The 9,405-nt window shown below is 34.8% G+C and overlaps 1 non-coding gene across 1 annotated transcript; it reads left to right on the forward strand.

The window, feature by feature from the left end:
- The first annotated feature begins 5,165 nt into the window (after positions 1 to 5,165).
- Positions 5,166 to 5,297, forward strand: LOC118968613 (small nucleolar RNA SNORA61). The gene has a single exon (XR_005056349.2). It is a non-coding gene; the product is annotated as a small nucleolar RNA SNORA61 (small nucleolar RNA).
- The last annotated feature ends 4,108 nt before the right edge of the window (positions 5,298 to 9,405 follow it).

Here is a 9,405-nt window from a genome sequence, read left to right on the forward strand (position 1 = left end):
GGCTTCATAAAGCCATTACTCTCTAGACCAGGAAGTTTTCCAGATCTAATACAAAGGAAGAAACACAGAAATCCAGACAAAATGAGGAGGCAGAGAAATCTGTTCCAAATAAAAGAACAGGGTAAGGCACCATAAGAGGGCTAAATGAAATGGAGATAACTAATCTTCTTGATAAAGATTTCAAAGTAACAAGTCATAAATATTCTCACTGATCTGTGGAAATGTATTGACAATCTCAGGGAGAACTTCAACAAAGAGACAGAAGGTTTGAAACAGAGCCACTCAGAGCTGAAGAATACAGTAAATGCAATGAAAAATACAGTGGAAGCAATGAATAATAGATTCCTGCAGGTATAGGAGACAATCAGAGATGGAAATTGGAGAACAGGAAATAAACAAAGCTGAGGAATAAAGAGAAAAAAGAATTTCTAAATACAAGAGGATGCTAAGAGAGCTGTGTGACTATTCTAAATTAAACAATATTTGTATAATAGGGGTACCAGAAGAAGAGAGAGACAGAGGAGTAGAAATCTCTTTGAAGAAACAATTAGTGAAAACTTCCTCGATCTAGGAAAGGAAATAGACACCCAGGTTCCTGCAAGTGCAGAGAGCCCCTAACAACACCAAGACACATAATAATTAAAATGGCAAAGATTAAAGATAAAGAGAGAATTTTAAAAACAGCAAGATAAAGGCAGACAGTTACCTGTAAGGAAAACCCCATAAGGCTATCAGCAGATTTCTCAGCAGAAACTTTGCAGGCCAGAAGGAAGTGGCATGAAATATTTAATTTAATGTGTTGAAATGGAAGAAACTACAACCATGAATCCTCAACCCAGCAAGGTTGCCATTCAGAATTGAAGGAGAGAGAAAACTTTCTCCAATAAACAAAAGTTAAAAGAATTCATAACACTAAACCAGCCTTACAAAATATGTTAAAGGGACTTCTACAGATGGGAAGGTTCTTAAACATAAATATTTTTCATCTATAGGAATAGGAGTAGACCAATTACTTATTAAGGAAGTATAAAATTAAAAAGACAAAAGTAGTAAAAACAACCATATACAAAATAGTCATGGGATACACAAAAAATGTAGATTATGACATCTAATACATAAAGTATGGATGAGGAAGAAGAATTTTTAAAAAGTACTTTAAGACTGTTCAAAATAGAATGTGCATCAACTAAATACAGGCTGCTATATATTTACAAAACTATCTATGAACCTTATGAAAATCGCAAACTGTAATCGATACACAAAAAACTTTAAAGAAATCCAAACATAACACTAAAGAAAACCAACAAATAACAAAAAGAGAGTAAAAGAGAGGAAGAAAGAACACTGAAGAACTACAAAAACAACCAGAAAACAATTCATAAAATGGCAGTTAAGTACATACCTATCAATAATTACCTTAAATGTAAATAGATTGAATGCCCTAATCAAAAGACATACGGTGGAAGAATGGATAAGAAACAAGATCCACCTATATGCTACCTATAAAGGACTCATTTCAGACCTAAAGAAATACACATACTGAAAGTGAAGGGATGGAAAAAGATATTTCATGCAAATAGTAGGGAGAAAAAAGCAGGAGTAGCAGTACTTATAACAGATAAAATAGATTTCAAAACAAAGAAAGTAACAAGAGACAAAGAAGGGCATTACATAATGATAGAGGGATTAGTCCAACAAGAGAATCTAACAATTCTAAATATCTATGTACCTAACATAGAAGCACCTAAATATGTAAAACAAATACTAACAGAACTAAAGGGAGAAATAGACAGCAATAGAATAAAAAGATTTTAACAACTCACATAGATGAATGGATAGATCTAGACAGAAAATAAATAAGGAAAACAGACACATTGAACAACATGTTAGATCAAATGAACTTAACATATACTACAGAACATTCCACTCAAAAGCACCAGGAGATACTCAAGTACACATATAAAAAATATAGAATAGATCATATATTAGGACACAAAAGGAGCCTCAATAAATATAGGAAGATTGGAATTTTATCAAGCATCCTTTCAGATCACGATGGTATGAAACTAGAAATAAATTGCATGAAGAAAACAAAAATCCCCACAAATACATGGAGGATAAACATGAAGATTCTAAATAGTCAATGGGTTAATGAAAAAATCAAAAAAGAAATCAAGCAATGAATGCATGGAGAGAAATGAAAACAAAAATACAACAATTCAAAATATGTGTGAGGCTGCAAAAGCAGTTCTAAGAAGGAAGTAGCAATATAGACCTACCTTAAGAAACAAGAACAATCCCAAATGAAAAGTCTAAACTCAAAACTAAAGAAACTAGAAAAGAACAAATGAAACCCATAGTTAGTAGGAGGGACATAATAAGGATCAGAGCAGATATAATAGAATAGAGAAGAATAAAACAATATAAAAAATCAATGAAATGAAAAGCCTGTTCTTTGAGAAGATTTTTAAAAACTAGACAAACCCCTAGCTGGACTTATTGAAAAAAAGGAGAGAGAGCAGACACAAATAAAAAAAATCAGAAATGAAAAAGAAGTTACAACTGACACCACAGAAATGCAAAAGATTACTAGTGAATTCTATGAAAAATTATATACCAACAAATTGGAAAACCTAGAGAAAAAGACAAATTCCTAAAAAAGTATGACCTTACAAGATTGACTAAAGAAGACACAGAAAATCCGAATGGACTAATTACCAGCAATGAAATTGAATTGGTAATAAAAAACTCCCAACAAACAGCTTTCCAGGACCAGATGGCTTCACAGCTATATTCTACCAAATAATTAAAGAAGAGCTAATACCCATCCTTATTAAATCATTCCAAAAAGTGGAAGAGGAGGGAATACTTCCAAATTCATTCTATGAGGTTCGCATCCCTCTAATACCAAAACCAAATGAAGACACTATGAAAAAGAAAATATCGACCAATATCCCTGATGAACTTACAAAAAAATCCTCAACAAAATATTAGCAAGATGAATTTAAAAATACATCAAAAGGATCATCCATCATGACCAAGTGGGATTTATTCCATCAATGCAAGGATGATATACCACATTAACAAAAGGAAGAATTAAAAAACCATATGATCATCTCAATAGAAGCTTGAAAAGCATTTGGCAAAAGTCAACATCCATTCATGATATAAAAATCTTTGAACAAAATGAGTAATAGGAAACATACTTCAATATAATAAGGCCATATACAACAAACCCACAGCAAACATCATACTCAATGGCAAAAATCAGAAACAAGACAAGGATGCCCACTTGCCACTTTTATTCAGCATAGTGCTGGAAGTCCTATCTACAGCAAACAGACAAGATAAAGAGATAAAAGCCATCCAAATTGGTAATGAAATAAAATTGTCGGTAATGAAGAAGTAAAATTGTCACTATTTGAAGATGACATGCTACTCTACACAGAAAACCCTAAAGATTCCTCCAAAAAACTATTTGAACTAATAACTGGATTCAGCAAAGCTGCAGGATATAAAATTAATACACAATAATCTGTTGCATTCCTATATACTAACAATAAATCACCAGAGAGGGAAATCAGGAAGACAATTCCACTTACAATTGTACCAAAAAAGAATAAAATACCTAGGAATAAACCTAACCAAGGAGGCAAAAGACCTGTACTCTGAAAACTATAAGACACTGACGAGAAAAATTAAAGAAGACACAAAGAAATTGAAATCTATTCCATGCTCATGGATAGGAAATATTAATATTGTCAAAATGGCCATCCTGACCAAAGCAATTTACAGATTCAGTGCAATGTCTATCAAAATACCAATGGCATTTTTCAATGGACTGGGGCAAATAATCCTAAAATTCATATGAATCACAAAAGACCCCAAACAGCCAAAGCCATACTGATAAAAAAGAACAAAGCTGGGAGGATTATGCTCCCTGACTTCAAGCTCTACTACAAAGCCACAGTAATCAGAACAGTATGGTACTGGCACAAGAACAGACCACAGACCAATGGAACAAAATAAGGAGTCCAAAAATAAACCCACGCATATATGGTCAATTAATATATGATAAAGGAGCCATAAATATACAATGGGGAAATAACAGCCTCTTCAATAACTGGTGTTGGGAAAACAGGACAGCTACATGCAAGAGAATGAAACTTGATTACTCTCTACCTCCATATATGAAATTAAATTCAAGATAGGTTAAAGACCTAAATATAAGACATGAAACCATAAAACTCTTAGAAGAAAACATAAGCAAAATCTCTTGAACATAAGCATGAGCAATTTTCTTCTGGAGACATCTCCCCAGGCAAGAGAAACAAATAAAAAATTAACAAGTGTGACTATACCAAACTAAGAAGTTTCTGTACAGCAAAGGATGCCATCAGCAGAACAGAAAGCCTACAACATGGGAGAATATTTGTAAATGATTTATCCTATAAGGGGTTAACAATATATATATAAATACATATAAAGAACATGTATACCTGAACACCAAAAAGAAAACAAATAACCTGATTAAAAAATGGGTGGAAGACCTGAAGAGACATCTTGCCAAAGAAGAGATATGGATGACCAACAGGCACATGAAAAGATTCTCCACATCGTTAATCATCAGGAAATGCAAATCCAAGTCACAATGAGATATCACCTCACATCAGTTTAAATGGCCACTATCCAAAAGACAAGAAATAACAAGTGTTGGCAAGAATGTGGAGAAAAGGAAACTCTCCTACACTGTTGGTGGGACTGTAAATCAGTGCAGCCACTGTGGAAAGCTGTATGGAGGTTCCTCAAAAAGCTAAAAATAGAAATTCCATTCAATCCAGTAATCCACTTCTAGGAATTTAGCCATAGAAAACCAAATCTCTGATTCAAAAAATATATGCAACCCTATATTTATTGCCACATTATTTACGATAGCCAAGATATGGAGGCAATCAAAGTGTCCATCAACAGTTGAAAGGATAAAGAAGATATGGTACATACACACAATGGACTATTATTCAGCCATAAAAAAGATTGAAATCCTGCCATTTGCAACAACATGGATGGACATAGGGGGTATTTTGCTAAATGAAATAAGCCAATAGGAGAAAGACAAATGCCATTTGATTTCACTTATATGTGGAATGTAAAAACAAAACAAAACTACCCTCTGGTTCTCTTTCCCATCAAATCTGAACACTGGTCTTGGTGGTCATAAAAGCAGGAAAATGAATACTGAGGCTGGTCCTGAAGTGCTTGTAGTCTTATATATAACATGTGGTCAGCTTCAAACAAGGCTGCATTAAAAAAAATAAAATATACATAAAGCAAAACAAAACAAAATCAAAGCAGCAGCACTAGACACAGAAACACTGAAAAGTGACTGTTGGTTTCCAGGTAGGTGGGTACATGAGGAGGGTGAGGGGGATAAAGGGGAACAAAAATCTCTATCATAAATTTGTCACAAGGATACAAGTGCAGCATGGAGAATATAGTCAGTGGTTCTGTAACAGCTTCTATGTTGACAGATAGTAACTGCACTAGTTGGGGCAAGGATTTATTAAGGTGTGTAACTGTTAACCCACTGTGTAGTATACTTGAAACCAATATTATATTGTATATCAACTATACTTCAATTAAAATAATACACTTACTAAAAGAGTCTACAAAGCTAGCAGTCAGTTACCTTCTCATCATTACTCTCTAGCATATGTTGGGCCCATTTCTTCTGGTAAAGTAAACTGATGCTAAATTTCTATGTGAAATAAGTGACTATTTTGTTGGGCTGTATATACCAAATATAACAAGATTTTATGAGTAAGAGCTTACTCTAGTCCACTGCTGAAACTCTTCACTCAAGCCACATGAGTCACAGTTCTCCATAAATATTCCAAAATTACTTTGCTGAATCTTTGCTCAGCTTCTTCCCTCTACCTCAAAGTTCTTGCTTTTATTCCTACCTCACTGAAATAGCCATTTTCACCAAGTTACCAGTAGCCAAATACTCATCAACTCAATGTGGTCCACTAGGTACTTTGCACCTTAACAACTGTGTTTCTTTATAGCACGTGGTGTCATCTTGTTTATTTGGGTTTGATGTTTTCTTGACCAATATTCACTTAATTCACTCATCTGATTAACCTGTATGCACATTCTTCATTCCTAAATTTTCTGTTCACCCATGGCTAGTATGTTACTAGGCCTTCTCCAGTTCATTGAACACTTTTGCTCAATTAACAATGAGTACAAACAAGATCAGAGAAGAGGGCTTCTAGTACATTTAAATAAATGTAATGATATATTTTATTTAACCCTATTTTCCCAAATATTAGCATTTTAGCAATTAATTAATACATATTAATGATGAGGTATTTTACATTCTTTTTTCTCCCATTCTGTCTTCGAAATCCAATGTGCATTTTATACTTAACAGCTCATTTGAATTCAGACCAGCTACATTTCAAGGGCTCTATAGCTGTTGTGGTGGGTGGCTATAGCACCAAGCAGTGGAGTTGCAAATCACTAGGAATTCAGAGAAAAGTTCTGTAATTCAGAAGAAATACTACCTATTTCAGGCCACAGCAGATTTAATTATAGTCATTGTAATCCTTCCTCCCTTCTTTTCCCCCTCTTTTCTCCTTAAGCCTTTTGGCATCCATTCATCCCAGTTCTTCTAAATGACTGCGGGTCCTTGCCTCTCACAAGCTTCCATTTATTTCTTAGTAAAATGGAGGTCTACTATATTTTGTAGCATCTGTATTACTGTCTCAGTGAATTTTAAGCTCACGGAAGGTGTCCAGCATTCAGCACACCACTGGAAACTATGCAAAACACAAAGGATGCGATAGTGAGAAAAACAAGCAGCCCTTCTAGCATGCTTAAATTCTGGGAGGGGAGATAGAACTCTAAATGCTATTTAGAACCTAGATCTATAACCTAGGTAGCTCATTCATTCATTTCCTTGGCAAATATTAGTCATGTCCTACCATAAACCTAGTAGGGATAGTCAGAATTGGTTCTAATCTTATGAAATTTAATGTTTGGTGATAAACATTCTGAAGGAAAGAAATACAATGTTTTATGGATGTCTATAATGAAGGCCTCCTACTAGATGGATGTTTATGCAGGGACAGTTTCCCTAGGGAAGTGATGCTTGAGTAGATTTCCTACATGCAGAAGGTGTCAAGAGGGAGAAAGATAAAAATATAAGAATATGAGCAGAATGAGGCTAAAATAATTTACCGGTTGACATTTGTTATCCAGCCTCTGTGCTGAACCACCGCCAGTCTGCACAGCCTCTCCACGGTTTAGCCTTCCTAGGCTTCTCCTACTGAACAATGCATTCTAAGATCAGAGGTCACAGCTTCAGCAGGTGTACAGTGCATGGATCATTTAAAATTTCATGCAAGACCTATGACACCTAGTTGGGGAACATTAAAAGGAATGCCAGCTCTTAGGCCAAGCCCTTTGACCTCCTGGTTCTCATTTACCAAGTGTAGATATTTCTGCAGAACCTTCCTCTACAAATATGTATACTCTGTTACTGTAGCTATATTGATTCTAGAAGAATCAAACCAATATATACATTTAGGGACCTATTGGTTATTGTCGTCAATATATTGTGTTTACTATTATCATTAAGTCCTACAGGACTCCAGAGTTTATTGAAATAGTATTTTTTTAAAACTTGACTTAAAAGGCAGGTAAAGGCAATTATTAAGTTCTTTCTTTAACAACAATGTAATTATAAATAAAAAGTCTACATTGGATCATAAAAGAACATTCAATTATGCACAAAGACAAAAAGAAAAACACAAATTGGAGAACAACATATGTTTAGCATGGCATACATATATTTTACAAACAGGCTTAAATATCACGTATTTGTTAAAACTTCCAAGTTTTTTCCTCGGAAATCTAAAGAAAAGCATGCAGTGAAAGTTAAATGTAGGAGTTTAAGAAAATGGATGCTAATTCATAAAAATATAAAATCAGCATCATCTCAACTGATAAATTTCCAATAATATGACCTTCTCTTATAAAATACCTAGTCTACATAATTACCACCTGACATTGGGGGTTGAGTTCATTCTTCTCAGTTTTTATCCCCACTGCAACAAAGAATTGAAAAGTAGAGGCACAGACTGAAAGTTTTATTTGAACACACTCCAAGGGAAGAGAGGGCTAGAGCTAAGGCAGACAAAGGCAGGCTGCTTTTATAGCGTTTTTGGCAGGACAGAGAAGTCCTTGACTGACATTCTTTGGCCCTGGGAGCTCGATCTGATTGGAGGACTGAAGACATGGGCTGCACTCTGACATTTTTACCTGGGGAATTTTTGTTATCTGGGGAGTGCCTGTGCCCTTCAAGTCACTCTTGGTCCTTGTGCCTTCATTTCATTAATCCTCTGAGTTATCTCTGGCTCTCTGGCCTTATCTGATCAACTCCCTGAGTTCTTAGTGGGCCCCACCCTCTTTTCATCCTTCTTATATCTGTCTTCCTGCCTAACACTAAAACTTAACTACAAATATGATGGGTATTTAGGTATTGTAAATATTATCATGCTACATTTCTGTAAAAGTCCAAAACTCCTGAAAAAAGTAAATTAGAATACAAAAGTTTTAACAAAGCTCTTTTTAAAGGAATTGATTTGTATGTACTGTTTAAGTTGAATCTAATACTTGAAACCATTTTTTTTAAGATAATGAAAGCTTTTAACAAAGTGACAAAACTAAGACAATTCAGTGTGTAGATGGTTAGGCTTTGCATTTAATGGTACATTATGATTAGAGAGTCAGACTTTCATTTGACAAATGACATTTTAATTTTTAAAATGACATTAAATGCCGAAGACGTGGATGGGTATCCCCACAACCTTTCCCTTTATTCCTAGACTTAAAAGCTTGGACAGAAGTCTAAGCATAAGAAATGAATATGCCAATGTCCTGGATTGCGTCCTCAATGGCTCTCACCTCTCCTGTTGCAACACCTTCCCATGGAGCTTTACATTTTCCCTGAGAACTATGCTCATTTGAGAATTTGCCCCTGGTCAAACATCTTGAACTTTCTGATACTGCCCTTGTGTTTAATCAGGTAGCTCAGGAAAGATCATGTCCTAAGACTTTCCATTCTTACTCACCTTTCAAAGTTCTGCACAAAGAATAAATGCCCCATGTTCCTCACTGTTAGAAATAATAATTTTCCTTTGTCTTTTCTGTGCAATATCATCATCAACAGCAGGAGCACCTTTGTGCCAAGCACTCTGCTAGCTACAACTGTTAAATACTTTTCCTAATTGACAAAAATCTATGCAAGATGATTTTATAATCCTCATTTCATAGGAAAAGAAAGCTGAAGTCATGCCGAAAGTTCCTTGGTTAGTAGACAGAGGAGAAATGTGTGGAACA

Source organism: Manis javanica, chromosome 10, assembly GCF_040802235.1.
Source record: "Manis javanica isolate MJ-LG chromosome 10, MJ_LKY, whole genome shotgun sequence".
Classification (NCBI taxonomy): domain Eukaryota; kingdom Metazoa; phylum Chordata; class Mammalia; order Pholidota; family Manidae; genus Manis; species Manis javanica.